At 35.9% G+C, this 22,428-nt stretch overlaps 1 protein-coding gene across 19 annotated transcripts in view; it reads left to right on the top strand.

Moving 5' to 3' along the window:
• Nucleotides 1–22,428, top strand: part of LOC106874564 (uncharacterized) — a 268,447-nt gene that overhangs the window by 86,529 nt on the left and 159,490 nt on the right. For 7 of the 19 annotated variants that reach the window (XM_089353099.1, XM_089353081.1, XM_089353083.1 and 4 more), the window contains one exon: nt 20,309–20,351. The exons of the other annotated variants lie outside the window; for them this stretch is intronic. The gene's annotated coding sequence lies outside the window, so the exon portion shown is untranslated. The remainder of the gene's footprint in view (nt 1–20,308; nt 20,352–22,428) is intronic. 19 annotated transcript variants of the gene reach the window in all.

Here is a 22,428-nt window from a genome sequence, read left to right as displayed (position 1 = left end):
GTGATCCATAATAATGTTAGTAGATTTAATTCATCACAAAATGCAGCCATATGGATGCAACACACATACATATATATATATGTTTGGGTGTGTCTTTGTGTTTGTCTCTGCAATACCATATAACAACCAGTGTTGGTTTAATTAGGTCCCTGTAACTTAACAGTTTGGCAAAAGAGACCAATAAAATAAGTACTGGGCTTTAAAGGTAATTACTGGGGTTGATTTGTTTGATTAAAACTCCTTCATGGTGATGGCTTTGCATGGCTGAGGTTCAATGATTGAAACAAATAAAAGATAAAAAAGATAAAGGGATTATTAGAGATAGTATTTTGTAACAACTTCGAAGGATTTTGTTGTGTTGTTTAGAAATAGAGAGGGTGAACTGCCAGTATGTGTTCTGATTGTGCTGTGGAAAGAGACAAAGTTGTTATCTCCTTATTGAAGGATTCTCATGAGGTTTCTGTTTGTGGTGTCAGTGTTTGTTTGCTAAAAAGGGCATTAGGTTGCATGTGGCTGACAGTTGTGTTCAAGAAGATTAAGGAGGTGTGAAACATAAGTAACCATCTGCATAGGAGTATATGTGTTGTTAGCAGGAACAGCAAGTAGATTTTTTTATATATATATATTTAGAAAGAAGAGGTGTTTGGAACATTACCAAACCTTGAGGGTTGTACATTTATGTCATCATCATCATCATCATCATTAGAATCACTAGCATCACCACCATACAATACTGCACTTCATTCCCAAGTGTCATATACTCTGTCTTTCACTAAGTGAGAGAATCTCTTTGTTGCTAATAGAGATAATAGCTCCTTAAATGTTTTCCACCTTATTTTACTTTAGCTACTGTTGTGTGTGTGTGTGTGTGTGTGTGTGTGTGTGTGTGTGTGTGTGTGTGTGTGTGCAAAGCAGGAAAGGATTAACAGAGGCAAAATAAAAAGGGCTTCTTTGGCCCTGTTTGTGATGATCCCTTTAAATTAACAAAGCTGTCTGTTACCATGTGTGTCAGACAATTAAATACTGCAATAAATAATGAGATGCTGCGAAATCTGTCCAACCCATGCCAGCATGCAATGCAAAGGAGAGGAAAAAGAGTGTAAAATTATAATTTTGTTTCATTTTCAAATATTGTAAGGTCATTTTCTTAGCTAAAGTAATGGTGATGGTGGTTGCAGGAGAGGTTAGACTTGCAGACCCCATAACAGTTTTATATATATATATATATATATATATATATATATATATATATATATACATACATATCAATTTTTTTTCTCTGTGTTTTTCTCCTTGTCTCCGTATTCTTTCTGTTGAAGAGCGTAGCTCGAAACGTCAAAGACTTTCCGTATTCCCGAGCGTCATACTAATATATCCTTTTGTTATTTACACCACCTGTCCTCGTCTGTTGTTATTATTTGTATATTCTCCCATATATATATATATGTGTGTGTGTCTGTGCTTGTCCCCCTAGCATTGCTTGACAACCGATGCTGGTGTGTTTATGTCCCCGTCATTTAGCAGTTCAGCAAAAGAGACCAATAGAATAAGTACTAGGCTTACAAAGAATAAGTCCTGGAGTCGATTTGCTCGACTAAAGACGGTGCTCCAGCATGGCCACGGTCAAATGACTGAGACAAGTAAAAGAGTAAAAAGAGTATATATATGTTTGTAAGTTCACTCCTGGCCTAAACACTTGTACAAACATGTATCACACATGTAGTTAACGAAATTTGCTTTTGCTCATACATACATACATGTGAACAAATAAATACAAAATATGTAAAAAAAAATGCATGGTTAACAGTCCAAAGATTGATGAGACACTTGTATTCTTATTACTCAGTCATTGGTACTTCATTTGATTGGCATCATTTATGTTAGAAAATTCTGAAATAATAATTAGGTAAAAAAAAAAAAATATACAGTAAAAATGACTTAACCAGGCAAAATAAATGTCGTGGTCCGCCACTCTGAACTCTTAAACATATATCTCCAAATCTATTTTTGCCAGTCGTTGACATATGGCTTCAGAAGTATTTTAGAACCAAGTCACATAAAGCTAGTGCAGACATTTGGTAGTTCTTTATTTTAACAACATAATTATTTATACAGATGATATATTTATCAAATTGTGTGTGTGTGTGTGTGTACGTGCATGTGTGTGTGTAATATGTGAAGAACAGAATTCTGAACCTGAATCTGTTGTTACACATGGCTGAAGTGTAAAGGTCACATGTTCTAACAGGATGGGGAGTGAATAATAAACAAAATATATATGTAGCAAGGGGTAGGAGGAGAAAGCATATTGTAATTTAATATTTGAATTAAAACCATAAGCAATTCTAACTAATTATGTATGAATTTGTCTGTATGTATTTATGTGTGTGTGTCTTTTCATGTATATTTGTGTAAAATATATCTATATTTGTATGTGAAGGTGTATGGCCTAGTGGTTAGGGATTTGGCTCATGATCATTGGGTAGTGGGTTTAATTCTTGGACCAGGGTAGTGCATTGTGTCCTTGAGTCATTACACATTGCTCCAGTCTACTCAGCTGAGAATGATGTAGCCCTCTATCCCACCAGCTCTCACACTCAAAGAGGGTGAAAGGGTATCTGTATTTGTTCATTGACCTCATAGGCACATAAAACAATTAATGAAAGTATGTACATGTTAGACAAGGTCCAACCCTTGTGGTACAGTGACATGTGTGTCTCAGTGACACTGAGAGCTATTCCAATGGAATGCAAGCTCCTGGTGGAGCCTCTTATGCTGGACAGGTTAAAGGATAGGGGCTAGATTAATATGGACCATGTCTTCTCAGAGGTAAAAATGTGTTTGCATTGGGCTAACACCCCTTCCTAGAAAAATGCAAATTTACAGAAGCACAGGTGACAATTCAAAACTAACAAGACCTGGGAGAGGAAGACCTTCCCTCAGGGACATATGATGCAGTGCAACAAAATCCAGGAGTCAGAAATGAAAAAGCAAGGATCCAACTGGAAAGAACCAGAAAACAAAAACCCAGAGTCAAGAACATCAACCTCTAGCTTACATATGTACTGGTTCTTCTCTCTCCTTTTCCCCTATTGCTACCACAGTGTCCTCTTTATCAGTACCCACTTGTCCTGTTCACCTTTCCCTATCACCCTTTTATTATGTCTCTCCTCCCAGATCCTACTCTAAGTACTTTGTCCAGTCCTTGCTATACAGAATTGCTACGCCCTGGAAATTTGTTTATATCTGCAATCAGTGACCTATAGCTCTTCAAGTTGAACGTTAACCACACTAATCTCACTGGCTGCAAAGAGCATGCAGAGTTCATGAGCACTGCTTCCTCTCCTCTGACCTTTGTCTTATAGAAAAGGGTAAAAATTAAACAAAACAAAAAAGCCTAAATCAAATATATGAATGACAGTGATCTCATAGGCTAATTATTCTGATAGATATAAAACATTCTCAATTTGTTGTTAACAGTAAATCCTGTGTAATCCTTGTCATTAATCCATAGTCAGGGACTCAGCATGACATATATTTCATTCAATGAAAAGCTGATCAATTAGCTATTCTGAAGTTAAAGCTTATGTAGGATTGAAGTAATTATTCATTCTATTCTCTGTTAGTTTTCTATTCTATCAAATTAGCTGTTGAATCATCTTTATTTTTCTCTCTTTATATTTTGTAGCTACTTTGCTAAATTCATATGTTGAGTGGGTTTACAAATCTTTACCTTTGCAAAACATACCAAAGTATGTATATTGTCAATAGTAGATATTTTAATGTAACAGCTGTTTTTATGAAATATGCTCATTCATTTTTCTATCTAATATCCATTTTTCCTCATGTTGGCATATGTTTGGATTGAGATTTATTAGAGGTGAGATTTTATGGCACAGAGCACTTCCTTCTGCTGGCCATTACCTGTTTTTCAAGTAATTGAGATCTTTATTCCATAGATATTCAAAATTGCAGAGCAATTGGTCATAATGCCAGAAGGCATGTCAACATCAGCACTACTTTGCTCAAGCAGTGATATGCATAGTATAAACCATGACACATCAGCATGCACATAAACACATACACATTGGGTTTCCTTCTGTTTCTATGTACCAAATTGCCTCACACAGCATTAGTTGACCAAGCACTACATTAGAAGACACAGACCCTAGGTAACTGGACCTAAAACCATGTAGTTGCAAAACACCTTCACCTGTTCATGATAACCTGAAGAAGCTAAGGGAAATAATTCAAGTGACCCAATGTTATGAATTTGAATTAATAAGTTAGTAAGTTAAGGGATGAAGTACTAAAATGATTACTACAAAATGTTCTCTGTTAATTAAAATTTCCTTTTTAGCTAGAAGAAAATAAATATTAATGGCAGTTAGTGACTCTTTCTCCAACAAGGAAAGATAATTTCAAAAATATTGAAGATTGACCTCACAAAATTAATTTATCTGTTTAGGGGAAATTTTATTTTATTTTCAGGCTAACATACAGCTCCAGGCGTGTTTCAGTTTTAATGAACTTCATCAGAATGACAGTCTATTCAAGCGTTTTCAGTCTATTACCTCACAAAATTGTTACATCAGATGACTTTTTTTTTATCTTTTTACTTTTTACCTATTTCATTGATTGGCATATGGCCTAGCTGGAGCATCACCTTGAAGGGATTTAGTTGAATAAATCAACCTCAGTACTTAGTTTTTAAGAGAGATATTTATTCTATTGATTTCTTTTGCCAAACTGCAAAGCTACAGTGATGTGTAGAAACCAACACTAGTTGTCAAGTGGTGGGGACAAACCCATATACGTCTCCATAACTTAGCAGTTCTGTACAACAGGCTTCTACACAGTTTCCATCTACCAAATCCACTCACAAGGGTATATGAGCTGTGCTAACATCTACTAGTTTCTTCTTCATAGACAATAATAAAGTCTTGAGGATAAAAAGTGGCTGCAACATGTAGCCTGTATAGATATTTATCGCTTGTAAAACACAAAGCACAGTAGCATGCATGGCCCAATAGAAAATCTTCTAACTTCAGCTGACAAATGTCTTAAATTTGGAAAAAGAAAAAATATATCTTAATTTCATTCAGATTCAGACTCACATTATCAAGAGGTTATCCTGTTGATTGCTATTCATTTGGAATCATTGGTATTTTTCTTCTTTTCCGTTTGAATTCTGTGACTGGTTTATAAACTCCTTTGTTGAACTATTTCCAACTCTGAAAATCTACTCAATCTGAAACAGGAAGAAAATATAGCTGAACTACATTGTCTTTGAACCATGAAGATGAAAAATTTATGAAGCACCACTTGATGGGTTTTTGTACTTCAAAAAGAAGAAGAAATCATTTGATGTTATCAAAAGCAATAGCTTTATTATGAGCTGGCAAGTTTTATCATAATGAACAAATCATTTTTAGAATATAAAATAAGGAATCATTTACTGTTTGCTGAGAAAGGGCTGCTGATATTTTTATTTTTTGATACCAGAATTTTACGATAAAGTTAGAAACATTGTTGTTGAACTGATCACAAACTTGGAAAAATCTGTCTGAAACAGGAAGTACATACCTATGAAGCTTCACTTAATGTGCTTTGAATTTCAAAAAGAAAAGAATCTCCTTTGATCTCACAAAAGCAATGGCAATATTGCTACAGCTTTCCATTTCTTCACAAAAACAAAAAGAAGCTTTTTTTTTTTTTCGTTGTGACTAACAAATCCTCTTAAGATTAAAAAAATAAGAAATCCTCTACTGTATGTCAAGGAAAAAAATCTGCAAAGTGTGCTTGTCAACAATTAGACCAAGAACTCAACAATTGTACAAAATGTGAAACAAACCAAAGCGTTGTTATGGAGATAATCTTTGTATTGATTTTGACTGAGTATATTTTTATTTTCATTGATAAATAAATTTTGTCTGGATTAAATATTTACATTTGTCTTTGGGTTAGATTATAGAATCTCATGTTTTATATATGATTGCATCAGATAATGATGGTGTGTGTGTGTGTGTGCATGTGTATGTGTTTATATTTACACATTCAGCAGTCCATTTATCTATTCACTCATCATCATCATGATAATGATATACATAAGGTATGTGTGTGTGTGTGTGCACGTGCATACGCGTGCATACATGATTACATATGTTGAGGATTTTTTGATATATGAAAAAATAATTCATGTAGTAAAAGATGTTGAGAACATTTCAGCTGAAGTTGTAATATTATCAAAGTATGCTAACATCTTGAAAGTATTATTAAAAGTTATAATCAACCTTTAACAGTTTGATACGGAAATCACTTGAAAAATTAATGATTTCTGTGAGATCATAAGAGACAGTGAATAAGAATAAAAAGCATTTAAATATTGGTAAACTGGTAAAATTTGAAGGTACATGACTTAGGGGTTAGGTTGTTGCATTCATGATCACAAGATCATAGTTTTGATTCCCCAACTGGATGGCGTATTGTATTTTTGAGCAAATTGCTTCATTTCACATTGCTCCTGTTTACTCAGTCTAAGTGATCTCCAGAAATAGCTGGGAAATTAACACTGTGATGGATCATGTAATATGCTAAGGAATATGCTATGCAACATTCTCTTTTACTCTTTTACTCGTTTCAGTCTTTTGACTGTGGCCGTGCTGGAGCACCACCTTTAGTCGAGCAAATCGACCCCGTGACTTATTCTTTGGAAGCCTAGTACTTATTCTATCGGTCTCTTTTGCCGAACCGCTAAGTTACGGGGACGTAAACACACCAGCATCGGTTGTCAAGCGATGTTGGGGGGACAAACACATACACAAACATAAAAAAATATATATATACATATATACAACGGGCTTCTTTTCAGTTTCCGTCTACCAAATCCACTCACAAGGCTTTGGTCAGCCCGAGGCTATAGTAGAAGACACTTGCCCAAGGTGCCATGCAGCAGGACTGAACCCGGAACCAAGTGGTTGGTAAGCAAGCTACTTACCACACAGCCACTCCTACACCTAAGGAATCTGGGATAAACTCTTGCCTTAGGGAGCTCCTTGAGCTCATCACTGGCCTAAGTTGTAAAATTTAACAAAATAGGCAGGATAGCTGTTGTCGTTTGGACTAACAGCCTAACTAATCATGCTGACCCATTACTAAAATTGGACACTTGACTCAAATTTAAGGATTGATAAACGAATTTCTGAAGCTTTGTATTTATTCTTAATCATTCATATTCCTATCTTCTGGCTCAACGTTAAGTATTGGTAAAACTTTGATGAAACAGATTCAGCAACAAGTAGGTCGTATATCTTAATGAATGAAATGTTAGAATTCGGCAAATGAAGGGTAAAATCAAACCTAGTGTACTTCAGTGATTCAGTGTTCTGCAGCTGTTGTTGTTTGGCCCTTAATGAGCCAGTCAATGTCTAATGACACTACAACTATGGGATTCCTATCTTTTTTTTTTTTTTTTTTTTTTTTCAAACATCTTGAGTTACGTTATCAAATGTATCTTTTGTTTTCTAAGATGGTGGGTGTAATTTGGGGAGATTTAGGTGCATCAGCCTCATAGAGGTTCTTTCTGTGGTTTTATATTCATCTGAATTTTTGTGAAGTGTAACTGAGAAGATGTTTAAAAGTATGCTACTTTGGTAAACTGAAATAATATGATTATAATTTGTGATGACTAATTCTTGTGACATAACTAGGAAGTGCAAGCTTTATAATCACCACCACCATCATCAGTACCATTATCATCACATCATCATCATCATACCATCATTGTTTTAACATGCCTGCAATATGTCATCATATGCTTCTGCATGTGTGTGTGTGTGTGTGTGTGTGTACATATTTACTGACAGATAGACAGACGTGTATATATATATATATATATATATATATATATATATATATATATATCATCATCATCATCATCATCGTTTAACGTCCGCTTTCCATGCTAGCATGGGTTGGACGATTTGACTGAGGACTGGTGCAACCGGATGGCTACACCAGGCTCCAATATATATATATATATATATATATATATATATATATATATATATGTATGTATGTATGTATGTAATGTGTGTAGGTGTATTGTCTATAAAGAGCAGGAATGACTCAATACAAGCTGTAGAGTATAATCATATTTTTGGGGCTAAAGTCTTTTGCTCCTAAACAGAATTTCATAATTACTCATTCTGCTATGCATACGTTGTTGATCCACACTGAAGAAACAATGTTCTAGACCAGGACCTCACTGTTTCCTTGGTTGACACTGACCATGTGAGTCATGGTGTGTTAATTCGCAACTGTAAAACACTTAAACAGAAATATATAGAGAAGGACACTCTATTATTTAGGAGGGAACTATACTTCTCTTAATAGTAAGAACTGACATTTAACTTAATATATACCAGGCGCAGGAGTGGCTGTGTGGTAAGTAGCTTGCTTACCAACCACATGGTTCTGGGTTCATTCCCACTGCATGGCAGCTTCGGCAAGTGTCTTCTACTATAGCCTTGGGCTGACCAAAGCCTTGTGAGTGGATTTGGTAGACGGAAACTGAAAGAAGCCCGTCATATATATGTACATGTATATATATATATATATATATATATATATATATATATATATATATATATATATATATGTGTGTGTGTGTGTGTGTCTGTGTTTGTCCCCCCCCCCCAACATCGCTTGACAACTGATGCTGGTGTGTTTATGTCTCCGTAACTTAGCGGTTCAGCAAAACAGACCGATAGAATAAGTACTAGGCTTACATAGAATAAGTCCTGAGGTCGATTTGCTCTACTAGAGGCGGTGCTCCAGCATGGCTGCAGTCAAATGACTGAAACAAGTAAAAGAGTATATATATATATATATATATATAGGGTGCGACGGGTAAATTGTCGCCATTGTATATTTTTAATTTCGTGTATGCTCATTGTTTGTTTTTGATTTTGTCAACTAGACAATCAGTTGGGCACCATTTGTGAGAAAAACAGCATCATGATGCAATTCACTCTGCTAGAAATTTGGGAACGACATGATGTATTGCTTGGTATTCGTGCCGGAAGCTCCAATATGAACGTTCCAGAGTGTTTGGGTGTCAGTCTGAGGACATGTACCAAGAGTGATAAAAATCAAACATCTTGTCAACATCATGGTGTTTGGAGTGATCACTAGTGATGGCGACGTTATACCGCCATTCATCTTCCCACACAGCCTCAGACTCAACAGGGAGGCCTACATCAAGTATCTGGTGGAGGCAGTGCTGTTCTGGGTCAAGAGGGTGGCTGCTGGAAGACCCTATGTCTGGAAACAGGACTTTACACCATACAACACAAACAAGAGAACCTAGTCATGGCTGTCAGATAATTTCTGCAACTACACCACTCTTAACATCTGGCTACCTAACTCCCAAGACTGCAACCCCCTTGATTATTATGTGTGGGGGCGCAGTTAATTGAGAGACCAACGAAACTCTTTGTAACACCAAAGATGAACTGAAGGCAGGGATTATGGCATCATAATCCTCCAAAAGAGTTGCAGGAGATGCCGAAGTCATCTGAAGGCCGTGGTTGAAGTCAATGGCGATTTTATTGAATAGATTTATTTGTTTGTATTTCAAGATATCTTCATGTAATTTTGGTAAATATATCGGTTAAAATGCGATGTCATTGTTATTTTCATTTTTGCGTAACTTAGACGACAGTTTATTCACCATACCCTATATATATATATATATATATATATATATATATATATATATATATATATATATATATATATATATATATATATATATATATATATATATATATATATATATATATATACATACACATATATGTCATGTTCTCATAATTAACCAAATTAATTTTTTTTTCCATACATAATTGTCAGTTAAGACCATCTTTCCAATCAGAGTGGCTGTTAGTGAAATAAGTTGAAATGAATTGGCTTCAAGTGCAAATGGAAACTATTTTGATGACTCTGCATATTAGGTAATATTTATCCCCACTTAAACGTGGATATTCTGTTACAACAAATTATACTGCGGTCGTTATCATGAGAAAAACTCTCATATTGGCATGAAGGTGAATCACTGGATCTTTATGGTTTGATGGCCAACACTTGTTTTCTTAACAAAACACTTTCAAACTTGGGATACTGGTAGAATGTGTCATATAAAACATCTTTTTCTCTTAGCCTTCTTAACAAAAAATTACTTCTTAATAAGTTATTTCATGTTAAAGTTGTCGTATTTCTGTAATTTCAACCAATCACTGACGTCTATTCAGCTGAATACAGTTACTGCTGTTCGGTGTCAAGTGTGTTATTCCCTGTTTAATTATATCATTATTCCCTAGTAAGGGTTTAGGGTTTTAGGGTTAGGGTTCGGGTTTTAGAGTTAGGGTTAGGGTTATGGTTATGAGTTATAGGGTTAGGGTTAAGGTTATGGCAAAAATAATCATAACCCTAACCGTAATCCTAAAACTAACCCTAACTCTAAAACCCGAACCCTAACCCTAAAACCCTAAAGCTAAAACCAGTACAAACGCACGAACGATGTCATAAATAACAGTGACAAACGAAATATATACCGCTGATAGTTGTTGTTGACAACGGATAGTTTTTGTTGACAAACAACGGCGCTAATTTTATTCAAGGGAAAAGATCCCCTGACACCGTTGTTTACATTCCACGGCGTAATTGTTTTCACCTCAATAGACGTCAGTGATTGGTTGAAATTACCGGAATACGACAATTTTTTACATGAAATAACTTCGAATACAAAATTTTTTTATCTGTTCTATACCACAAAATATACAAGTATTCGAAGTTTGAAAGTGTTTGGGTACCAAAAACACTACATAAAAAAATGTTGGCCGTCAAACCATAAAGATCCGAATCACTTACTACCTCTAGTAGTTGAGCATCCATCATTGACAAGTCCAAGGAAGGTAGAAATCATGTGATCTGGAGGTGGTGGGGATTTGTATCCCCCACCTGTAATATAAACAAGAGTGCATTTTGCACCAAAACCAATATATGAGCTTTTCTCGTGGTAAGTACTGCAATATAGTTTGTTCTAATAGAACATCCACGTTTATGTGGGAATAAATACTGCCTCTATCATTAATAAGTATTTGTTAACAATCTGCATATTAGGGTTTGGGGTTGAATTATAGCTGGGAAAAGCAATATCAACTTTCCATGTTATTTTAATGCACAACAATGAAATATGGGTATTCTAAAATATTTAACTTTGCATTTGAGCCACATGTAAAGTGAAGTATTTGTTGTTGTTGAAAGCTCACTATCAAGGTCACTGATTTGCTACACTGATTGTGTATGGCATGACAGTGTCTGCTGCTGCTGCTAATGATAATAATAATAATAATAATAAAAAGAAATGGAAAAACTTTCAAAATACAAAGACCTGGAAATAGAGGTAACTCGAATGTGGAATCTAAAAACAGAAACAATTCCTATCATAGTAGGTGCCTTAGGTATAATAAAAAAAATATTCAGACAAATACATAACAAAAACACCAGGACTTACAAATATATATAACATACAGAAAATTGCACTACTGGGCACTGCACACATCCTACGCAAAACACTTTCAATACAGTAACCATAAGAACACCACAGCAAACCACAGCACATACCCAAAGCGCACAGAGCTGCGCTCGGTAGTGAAGTGAAAGCACGTCATAAAAATAAAACTACTGAACAATAATAATAATAATAACAATAACAAGCACTCAGAGAGTGCAAACATCTGCCAAGGCAACACCAACGTCCTCTCAACAATTAGCTGGAGATAATTTTAAAAATGAGAATATCTGAAATAAACTCGACTGCTCTCACAAACAAGAATATTAAAAATGAGCCCTACTACTCTCAAAAATTAAGTAAAAAAAAAAAACGAAAAATAATCCAGAATTCTTGTCCAGTGCCGACCAAATCAATCCCCAAATCTAACCAGTTTGTGCCAGTCATGAGGCCAAACATCCCTGAAAGTTTCATCCGAATCCATCCAGCGGTTCTTGAGATATCTTGTCTATGAACAAACAAACAAATATGACTGAAAACAATACCGCCACCTTCGCTAAGGCGGAGGTAGTAGTAGTAGTAATAATAATAATAATAATAATAATAATAATGATAATGATAATAACAACAACAACAACTTCTTACATTGCCCTCAAGATCACAAATTAATTGAGGAAAGAGTATCAGGTTAGTGTAAAAATAATTGGGATATTGACCATCAACTTAAACACTTTGGCATTCATATTATTCTGTCTAATGTAATGCTTATTTATTCACATTGTTTTGAATTAATCATGCATTATCTTGTTGCTTTGAGATTTCAATGACATAATTGTTGATATTTTTAGGATGACATTGTGGGATAGATGTGGGGTAGAGCTGAATATAAAACAGGTAGAATATTTAGGCCTGATATAATCAGTTTAAATGCTAAAGGGTTCAAGCAATTACATCTCACCTCAGAATAAGCTTTATTAACCAAATTAGTAACTGTGCAGGTATGGCTCTGCGGTTAACAAGTTCATTTTGCAACAACATAGCTTCAGGTTCAGTGATACTGTATGGTACTTGGGGTAAATGTCTTCTACAATAGGCCTAAGCAGACTAATTGCTTTATGAGTGAATTTGATAGAAACTGTGTGGAACCCTGTTGTGTGTGTGTGTAAGTAAAAACTTTAGTATAACTCAATAGACTGAAATCGGTACTTCAGAATGGTTTATCACATGAACATGAACATAGTTTAAAATTTATTTCAAAATAAGCATCAACGTTTAAATGAAATTTAAAAAAAACGAAAGAAAGAAAAAAACTGATTATTTTTGCACCAATCTTATGTTATTAGTAGTACTATGTAAATAAGAACTCCTGGGCCTTTGTATTTAATTGGACCACTTTCATTTCTGCTCAAATCTGTGAATTCCCTCATCCAAGCATTCATTTAACTGTAGTTAAAGCCTTGTAACGTAAAATAAAGTATCAGTCAAAGTACCGGTAACTCCTTCCTCTCAAAACTGATGGTCTTGTGTAAATCAGAAACTTATTATTATTATTATTTCACTTTCTGGGATATAGAAAAGGTTTCTATACCTTTTCTATATTCCAGAAAGTGAAATAATAATAATAATATTTCGCTTTCTGGAATATAGAAAAGGTATAGAAAATATCACAGAGGAATATGAGCCTGTACATCAGTGGTTCTCAACTTGTTAAAGTTTATGTGCAATAAATTAGTTGTACTTCTATACTACACAAAATATTTTAACAATTTTTTTCATACAATTCCTAATAATATTTATAAAAATATAGTAGGACTTTTTAAACATCGGGTGCCTAGGAGTGTCCATTCAAGTAAAATAGGAATCAAAGGGGTCTGTTGCCAAAAAATGGTTGAAAAACTCTGCTCTGCACGGTTGTTTGACCAGCTAGAAATATCAACCAAATCTCATATTCATCAACCCCTAGTGTTTAAATAAAGTGGGAAATGTGATTGGAAGGATATAGTCTGAATATAGTGAGAAGAGTACATGGAAGGATACGGGCTATAACAAATCAGTGGCCATGGTTTGGAATGTCTTTGATTACAAGTTCGATCGATTAGGGCTGACCTGACAGTAAACAATAACAAAAAGCGATTTGATCCTTACAGGACAATATTTTCTCCACTCCCCTGAAATTAAAGGCAGAGTTGATTCAGCAGGATTTGAACTAAAAAAAAAATATGTAAGGCATTCCTGAGAATCCTGTCACCTTCTAATGATGATTTCTTGCATAGACACAAATTCACAATATTACCTTCATGTCTGTGATAGTGCTAATGCTACGCATATTTAAAAAATAAATAAATAAATAATTACAGAGATCTTTTTGCGTAGAAAGTGTTTTGATCTGAGATCGTGTGTACTAAAGCGATTTCAGCGTGAAAGGCGTTAAGTTAACCGTTAACTATGGTTTCTGCTCTTCGAAGCTCCTTTCGTCAGACCCTGTCTCATCCCTCTGGCCAACCCCAAGCGCCTCCTTTCTGGAATCCCTCGCCCCGTTTACGTTTTTCTTGCAATCCCTTCCTTCGGAATACCTCACTCTCTTGTCTCTATCCCCGCATAAAAGTCGATTTAATCTGATATAGAAGGATTTAAATAGTCGACTAGTGAGATTTGAACTCAAAACGTAAACTAAACACTACCAGTTACAAAAAGTTCACAAAGCAATAGTAAAATAATTTTACCAGTGATCTCATCATGAAAGTAATTTCTAAATGCAGGCATATTCCCACCCCTTTAAATCAGTATCTCATGCTTTTATTTATGCGAGGGAGTGGGGCAAAAAGTTAGTCCTCATCGTGAATGACATCTTGGCGCTATTCATTTAAATTCAGTATTCAGTTGAATCTATTAACAGCTTCCGGCTCTTCCCGTTCTCGAATCTTTTACTTTTCTCTTTTTTGTTTTCCTTTCTATATTAATCAACCAAAAAACATTAAGTATTTCTTTTCTCCACTTAAGTTGTTGTCATGTTATGACTAACTTTTCTGTGTTGATAGTCGTGTATTCTGTGACTGTTAACATGGCCCTACCCCAAACCTCTCTCAATCACAACAACCCTGCACACAACAATTGCACCACCTCCTCTTCTAGCGCCAACTCATTTTTCAGATATCACCCCTCGTCGTCGCACTAAACTCCATTCTGCTTTTTCCTTTTTCTTCTTTCATTTTCTCCTCTTTCTCTTTGACAAATAGCACCCCCATTGGTTCCATGACTCATATAATCAAGTTACATAAGTTTGTTGTATTCCTTCTGTAGAGAGAAGAGAAAAGTGGGTGAATACATAAAAAGATTACTTTGTATACCAGTTTGGCAAGATGGTGCTATCACTGACTGTGATGTTTTTGACACTGTTTACCCTTTGAGGTTGTGTAATGTACTATATTTCATTTACAAGGTCTGATCTGTTTTGGAAGACCTTGCAACCACTTTGATGATCGGGTTGGGAAGTGTAACTGAGAGGAATGGAAGTAGCGATGGCAACAGAAGAGAGACTAATGTAAATAGATTTGATATATAACCGTTTCCTTTGCATTGTATCTATCAATACATGCGCGCGGGCGCGCACACACACACAGGTCTCTCCCTCCCTTCCTCTCTTTCTCTCCCTCGCTCTCTCTCTCCCTCTCTTTCTCTCTCTCTCCCTCTCCGTCTCAAAGCATTTCCCCTTTAGCCGCCTTAAACTGATAAAGTACAGGCGGCATTGTATTAGATATAACTCGTGTAGTAGGAGTAGCTACTACTCCGAGTCGGTTGGGATATTATTGCACTGACTAGCCAAAAGAACGATTTCATATCTTGATTGTGGCACGATCTCTGTATCTATGATGGATATTTTGGTACTGCTCACTGTTTGTGCAACATAGGAAAGGGTTTCATAATTCTTTTCTTTCTTTTCTTTTTTATAAGTAAGCAATTTTTAACTTTTTACAGAAAGAAAATTCTTTTAAAAAATTAAATGTATAAAAGATCAAAGTATCAAGAAAAAATAACAACTACCTCACCAAGGAAACAAAGCAAAAGAAAAAAAGAGAGTGGAAATTAAGTAGCAGACGGGGTGACGTAATAGTGTAACGGGTTGTACACCCCAGAACAAATGACATATTTAGCCGCGCCCCGCGGATATGATTGTAATGGCGTTGCTGCGGAGAACGGCCAGCGACGCTAGTTGGCTCTTTTCTCAGAGCTCTCACATCACATCTCAGACGTGTCGCGGCTATCTCAATTTTGCAGAGAAAATCGGCAGTGCTGAGTTCGAGAACATTTAAGGTCTCGACGGCGACCAGTACAATTTGACAGCGGCCGGTCAGGCTTCTGTATTTGTTTTTGTTTGTTTTTTTCTTTCCTCTGCGTTTCGAGCAGCGATACCCGGATTTGTGGCCAATACAACAAAGTTGGAGCTGGAGAACGTGTCGCAGCACGAAGTATCCCAGGTGTGGGAGCTTACCATCCCTGCGGTCAAGACCTAATGACTCCAGTCGTGATAGGAAGCCAGCCGCATCGAGGCACCTTCTAATTATGTAATTCGGAGTGGCGTGTCGGTGTAACTGGCGCCGCAGGATAGCGGATGCAGGCCGAACTCATCGACTACCGCTCCACAACGGCATTCGGGCAGCTCGCGCGGAGACCAAAGCACTGGGCCACTCTGGTACGAGCGCACTTATCATTAAGAAAGATACCGGTTGATGAGGTGGGCACTGAAATGTACTACACGTTGCTGTTTGACTGCGAAGCAGAAGGTGGGGGCTGGCGAAGCGGTAATAAATTGTCTTGGAAGTGATAATAGTTATTTCACACTGAGACTTGAAACCAAAAAAAGCAATGATTATGACCAGAATTTGGCATCCCTATAGAATCAAAAATTATCTGGTCTGCCAAAAATCCACATTTCTTCGGGTGCATATGTTTTAAGTACCAGAGATTGCGAATTTGGAAATAAAAAATGGAGGCGGGGGGATTTGTTTCCCTTTTCCGTAAATTTTCGGTTGTGACTCTTTTTGAAAATAATTTCGGATTTATGTTATATATAATTCTGAAGAATCATAACACATAACGCAAAAAAGATATTCATAAAGTAAAATCTGAAAAAATTATGGAAGAGCCCTACTACCACCTCTTTTTACTTGGTTCATTATCTACAATATTTAAAACAAAAGTTTGAAGAAATTTGTTTTCGGAGCATTAGTTAATTTTCACTTCAGTTCAATAGGAATGCCTCTGAACTTGAATATATCCTTCTGGTCATCATTCTAAATACCACCTTATATTGGTTTCAAATTTTGATACAAGGCCAGCAATTTCGGAGGAAGGAGTAATTATTTTATTGAGCCTAACCCTAACCCTAACCAAAAGCAGACATTAGAGCTTGGCACAGTCCTCTGGTTTGTCACCTCCTGACAAACTGTCCAACATATACCAGCATAAAAAAACGAATGTTAAATGATGATGGTGATGGTGGTGTCAATGGCAGTGGTGGTAGTGGCTTGGATTGACCAGAGATGATAGTAGAAGCCTACACAAGAGAAAACTAAATCACAAATCCAGGTGATAGCAAAGCAAACTTCTTAACCACATAGCCTTGCCTGCTTGTGAGCAGTGTAGTTAGAGTTTTACTGATAGGTAAATGAGTGAATTGTGCATATTCTCAGAGCAAAATGCTGTTATTGTAGTGAAGTTAAAACTTCTATTCTTTTATAAACATTTCAAAAGTGGAATAAATGGGTTTGCAAGGAAAAAGAAGGATCCTTTGTACCGTTTTTAATGTAATATAATGAAAATGTTCAATTATAAGCTACCACAGAATGAGTCTTATTAAACAAAGTTAACATTTAATGCTTAAATGGAAAAGACAATATGAAATACTTGTCAGGTGCTTTGGAATAAGACTGGATAATCAGGTTATACTTTAACACACAGGCGCACAAATATACCCCCCTCACACACATACACTCCTTCTCTCTCTCTCTCTCACATACGCACAGAACAATGGAAACTTCCTCCATATCTACTGTTAATTATATAATTTACTCTCTATTGTTTTTATTTAAATTCAGTGTCTCATAAGTTTTCTCATTAAAGGTCTGCTTCAGTTTTGATAAATTGGTTTCTAATTAAATTTACAGTCATTTAGTTTATCTTTTGCACCAATTGCACTGGAATGCATTTGCACTGTTGAATAGTGCTAAGCTCCCTGGTAAGCCATGTTGCATAATGTGCAATGGTTTAATTGGTTTCGATAACCATTTGAAACCATTGCATGTAATACAACTCTAAGTGGTTAAAACAGTGGAAACTTCTCATTTACAATTTATGTAATCAATTCATGATAGTTAGTAGCTAGGACTGGAGTTATAGAGGTAGCAGTTTTGTGAACTACTACACGCAATGGAAATGAAGTGTTTTTTTCTCAAAACAGATTAGCTACAGTATAGAATACATGCATACATCTGTCTGTCTATCCATCTCTCTCTCTCTCTCTCTCTCTGGCACTTTGGGCAAGTGTCTTCTACTATAGCCTCGGGCTGACCAAAGCCTTGTGAGTGGAGTTGGTAGACGGAAACTGAAAGAAGCCCGTCGTGTATGTATATATATATATATACATACATACATACATATATATATATATATATATATATATATATATATATATACATAGATATATATATATATATACCCCTGCTGGCGACAAAGGGACTCTCACTCAGAGTAAAAGGCAGACAGAATGACGCATGCGTACGAACAGCCATGCTACATGGCAGTGAAACATGGGCTGTAACTGCTGAGGACATATACGTAAGCTCGCAAGGAATGAAGCCAGTATGCTCCGTTGGATGTGTAATGTCAATGTGAATACCCGTCAGAGTGTAAGTATCTTGAGAGAAAAGCTGAACATTAGAAGCATCAGTTGTGGTGTGCAAGAGAGACGATTGCGCTGGTATGGACATGTGGTGAGAATGGATGAGGATAGCTGCGTGAAAAAGTGCCACACCCTAACAGTTGAGGGAACCCGTGGAAGAGGTAGGCCCAGGAAGACCTGGGCTGAGGTGGTGAGGCAAGACCTTCGTACATTGGGCCTCACCGAGGCGATGACTACTGACCGAGACCTTTGGAAATGTGCTGTGCGTGAGAAGACCCGGCAAGCCAAGTAAGATCGTTGCCAGTGCCCCTAGACTGGTTCTTGTGCGGGTGGCACATGAGATGCACCATTTTGAGCGTGGCCGTTGCCAGTACTGCCTGACTGGTTCCCGTAGGATTTTCGAGCGAGATCATTGCCAGTGCCCCTGGACTGGCTTGTGCGGGTGGCACATAAAAGACACCATTTCGAGCGTGGCCGTTTTCGTGCGGGTGACACGTAAAAGCACCCACTACACTCTCTGAGTGGTTGGCGTTAGGAAGGGCATCCAGCTGTAGAAACTCTGCCAAATTAGACTGGAGCCTGGTGTTGCCATCCGGTTTCACCAGTCCTCAGTCAAATCGTCCAACCCATGCTAGCATGGAAAGCGGACGTTAAACGATGATGATGATGATTATGATGATATATATGAATGTTTGTGTGTCTATCTTTATCCTCCCATTGTCGTTTGACAACCGATGTTAGTGCGTTTCCATCCCTGTAACTTAGTGGTTCGGCAAAAGAGACTGATAGAATAAGTATTAGGCTTACAAAGAATAAGTTCTGGGATCGATTAGTTTGACTAAAGGCGGTGCTCCAGCATGGCTACAGTCAAATGACTGAAACAAGTAAAAGAATATACACACCAAAATAAGCCAATCTTTATTTCTTGCATACATCTTCTTCCTTCTTTAATGCCAGGTCATTTTGTTTATTTACTCCTTGGATTTTATGTTTTGCATCCAGTCACATTAGATTTTCTACAGTCACAACCAAAATTTCTATTGCAATAACACACACGCATGCGCGCACACACACACATACATACATACATACATACATACATACATACATACACGCATACATACATACATAGAGAAGAACAACTACGCCAAGCTACTGAGAAATTTGCAGATACTCCACCCAGACTACAAGTTCAGATTCATACCCGTGATTGTTGGGGCATTGGGATATGTAACGAACTGCCTCAACAAAAACCTGGAAAAATTAGGTTGATTAGAAGACTACAGATTCAAGCCATCAATGGAACTGTGAAGATATGTAAAACTTTCCAAAAATTTAGCACATAAATACATATGCATGCATCTAAACATGAAAATATATACATAAAAACGCATCCATAAAACAAACATATAAATCTGCGCATACACTAACACCAAATACTGCACACACACACACACATATGCACAAATACCTAGATGATGTTGATAAAAGTTCCAATGAAGGAGCCTTGAATCTATTGTTAGATATGTGATGTTATTGCAATAGAAATTTTGGTTGTGATTATAGGAAATCTAGTGTGACTGGATGCAAAACACAAATCAAAGGAGTAAATATGAAGAAAATGTCCTGGCATTAAAGCAGGAAGAAGATGTATGCAAGAAAGAAAAGATTTTCGTTAACAATTTAACTTTTAAGTTAACTTTGGAAATCATTATTGGACTAATTAACTTTTGTTAGCTCAAGTCAACTTGAGTTAACTTCAATTGAATTGTGTATTTATTTATTTATTTATTTATTTGCACATTTATTTTATTTATTTATTTTTTCCTTTGTAGGTGAGAAAATTTCCCTTATTTTCTGTTGATACATTTGCAAAATGTAAGTATGAAACATTTTAAACCTACAGAGGCAAGTAGTTTATGTAATGTTGAACTATAATAAAAGCTGTGTGTGTGTGTGTGTGCGCGCGTGTGTACACATGCGTGGCTGTTCTGTTTAACCCCAATTCAGCGCAAAGTATTTAAACTAGGACCATTCATCTTTTTCTCTGTAATATTGTAACCTGGTCTACATTAACCATTATGTACATTTGTTGTGATGACTGAATTTGACTTCAATTTTTAGCAAATTAAGCAACAAAGTAGTAGTTCCCTTAAGGAAGTACATACAGTGTATGTTTAAAAATAATATTTTCTCTGTAAATCAAATCTGAGACTCAATTTTAATACTTATTTGGAACCATTATCCTTCAGTGAGCTGTAGGGATTAATGCATAAATGACACAGCCCTTATATCCTGATTGCCAGAAGAAAATAGAGTTGATTATGAGAACTATTAAGCTGATAACATTTGATTTTTGATCTACCGGCTTGAAATAAACCAAATATGTACACAAGTGTGTGTATGTGTATATATATATATATATATATATATATATATATATATATATATGTGTATGTGCATGTGTATGTATACACACATACACATGCATACATACATACATATATATATATATATATATATATATATATATATATATATATATATATATATATGTGTGTGTGTGTGTGTGTGTGTGTATAGTGAAACATGTGGTTGAGCATTGTCATGAAGAATGATTGGCCCTCTTCTGTTGACTAGTCTGTGATGGAGAAGAAGCAGTTTTTCATTCATTTTGGCAATTTCATGGCAATATGTTTCTGCAGTAATGGTTTTTCTGGGTTTTAAGAAGTTATAGTGGATGAGTCCAGCAGTACACCACCAAACAGTCACCATAACCTTCTTTTTGAAGAGCTTGGGTTTAGGGAAGGTTTTTGTTGCTTCATTTTGGTCCAACCACTTTTCATCACAAGTTCAATGCACCACCTTTAGTCGAACAAATCAACCCCAGGACTTATCCTTTGTAAGCCTCGTACTTATTCTATCGGTCTGTTTTGCTGAACCGCTAAGTTATGGGGACGTAAACACGCTAACATCAGTATCAAACGATGGTGGGAGGACAAACACAAACATATACATATACACACATACATACATACATATATATATATATATATATATATATATATATATATATATGACAGGCTTCTTTCAGTTTCCATCTACCAAATCCACTCATAAGGCTTTGGTCGGCCTGAGGCTATAGTAGAAGACATTTGCCCAAGGTGCCACACAGTGGGACTGAACCCAGAACCACTCATATATATGTGTCTGTCTTTGTCCCCCTACCACCATCGCTTGGCAACTGATGTTAGTGTGTTTATGCTCCCATAACTCAGCGGTTTGGCAAAAGAGACTGATAGAATAAATACTAAGGCTTACAAAGAATAAAGTCCTGGGGTTGATTTCTTCAACTAAAACCTTTCAAGGTGGTGCTCCAGCATGGCTGCAGTCAAATGACTGAAACATATAAAAGAATAGTCTTCATTTTTATCTCAGTAACCACCCACCCACCTACCCTATTAAATGGTTACTTTTAAATTAGAACATCTGCTACTTATTGAATGTTTTCTCTGCTTCCACTACTGTGATGATTCATTGCATACAGCATTTGCATTCTATTACACTTCTTAATTTATATAAGAAAATAGTAACCTGCAACAAAGTTTGACATATTAGTCATAGAGAATAGATATAACTAGTATTTCTATATTTTTAGTAAATATTTGCTTTTTCTTCATTAGTGAAAAAAAAGTTTTAATTCTTTGACAAAAGATTTCATTTTATGAAAATTATTTTTAAATTGGATTTTGGTGTTGTTATTTGTCTTTATCATTTAATATTTCAAAGTATCATATATTGTTTTAAACAAGAACGTTAAAAGAAAAAAAAATTCTAGATAATAGAATGAGTGAAGTAGTTCTATAGCTAAGGTTTTTTTTATTTTTAGTTTCAGGGAGTATGGTCAAGTTTATGGTTCGCTGAGCAGGTCTAGAAATACTAAAACATGTACTGA

This window comes from Octopus bimaculoides, chromosome 1 (assembly GCF_046866305.1).
Source record: "Octopus bimaculoides isolate indiv1 chromosome 1, ASM4686630v1, whole genome shotgun sequence".
In the NCBI taxonomy this organism is placed as follows: Eukaryota; Metazoa; Mollusca; class Cephalopoda; order Octopoda; family Octopodidae; genus Octopus; species Octopus bimaculoides.
The sequence above is the reverse complement of the archived record's forward strand: the minus strand, read 5'-3'. Positions and strand labels throughout refer to the sequence as shown.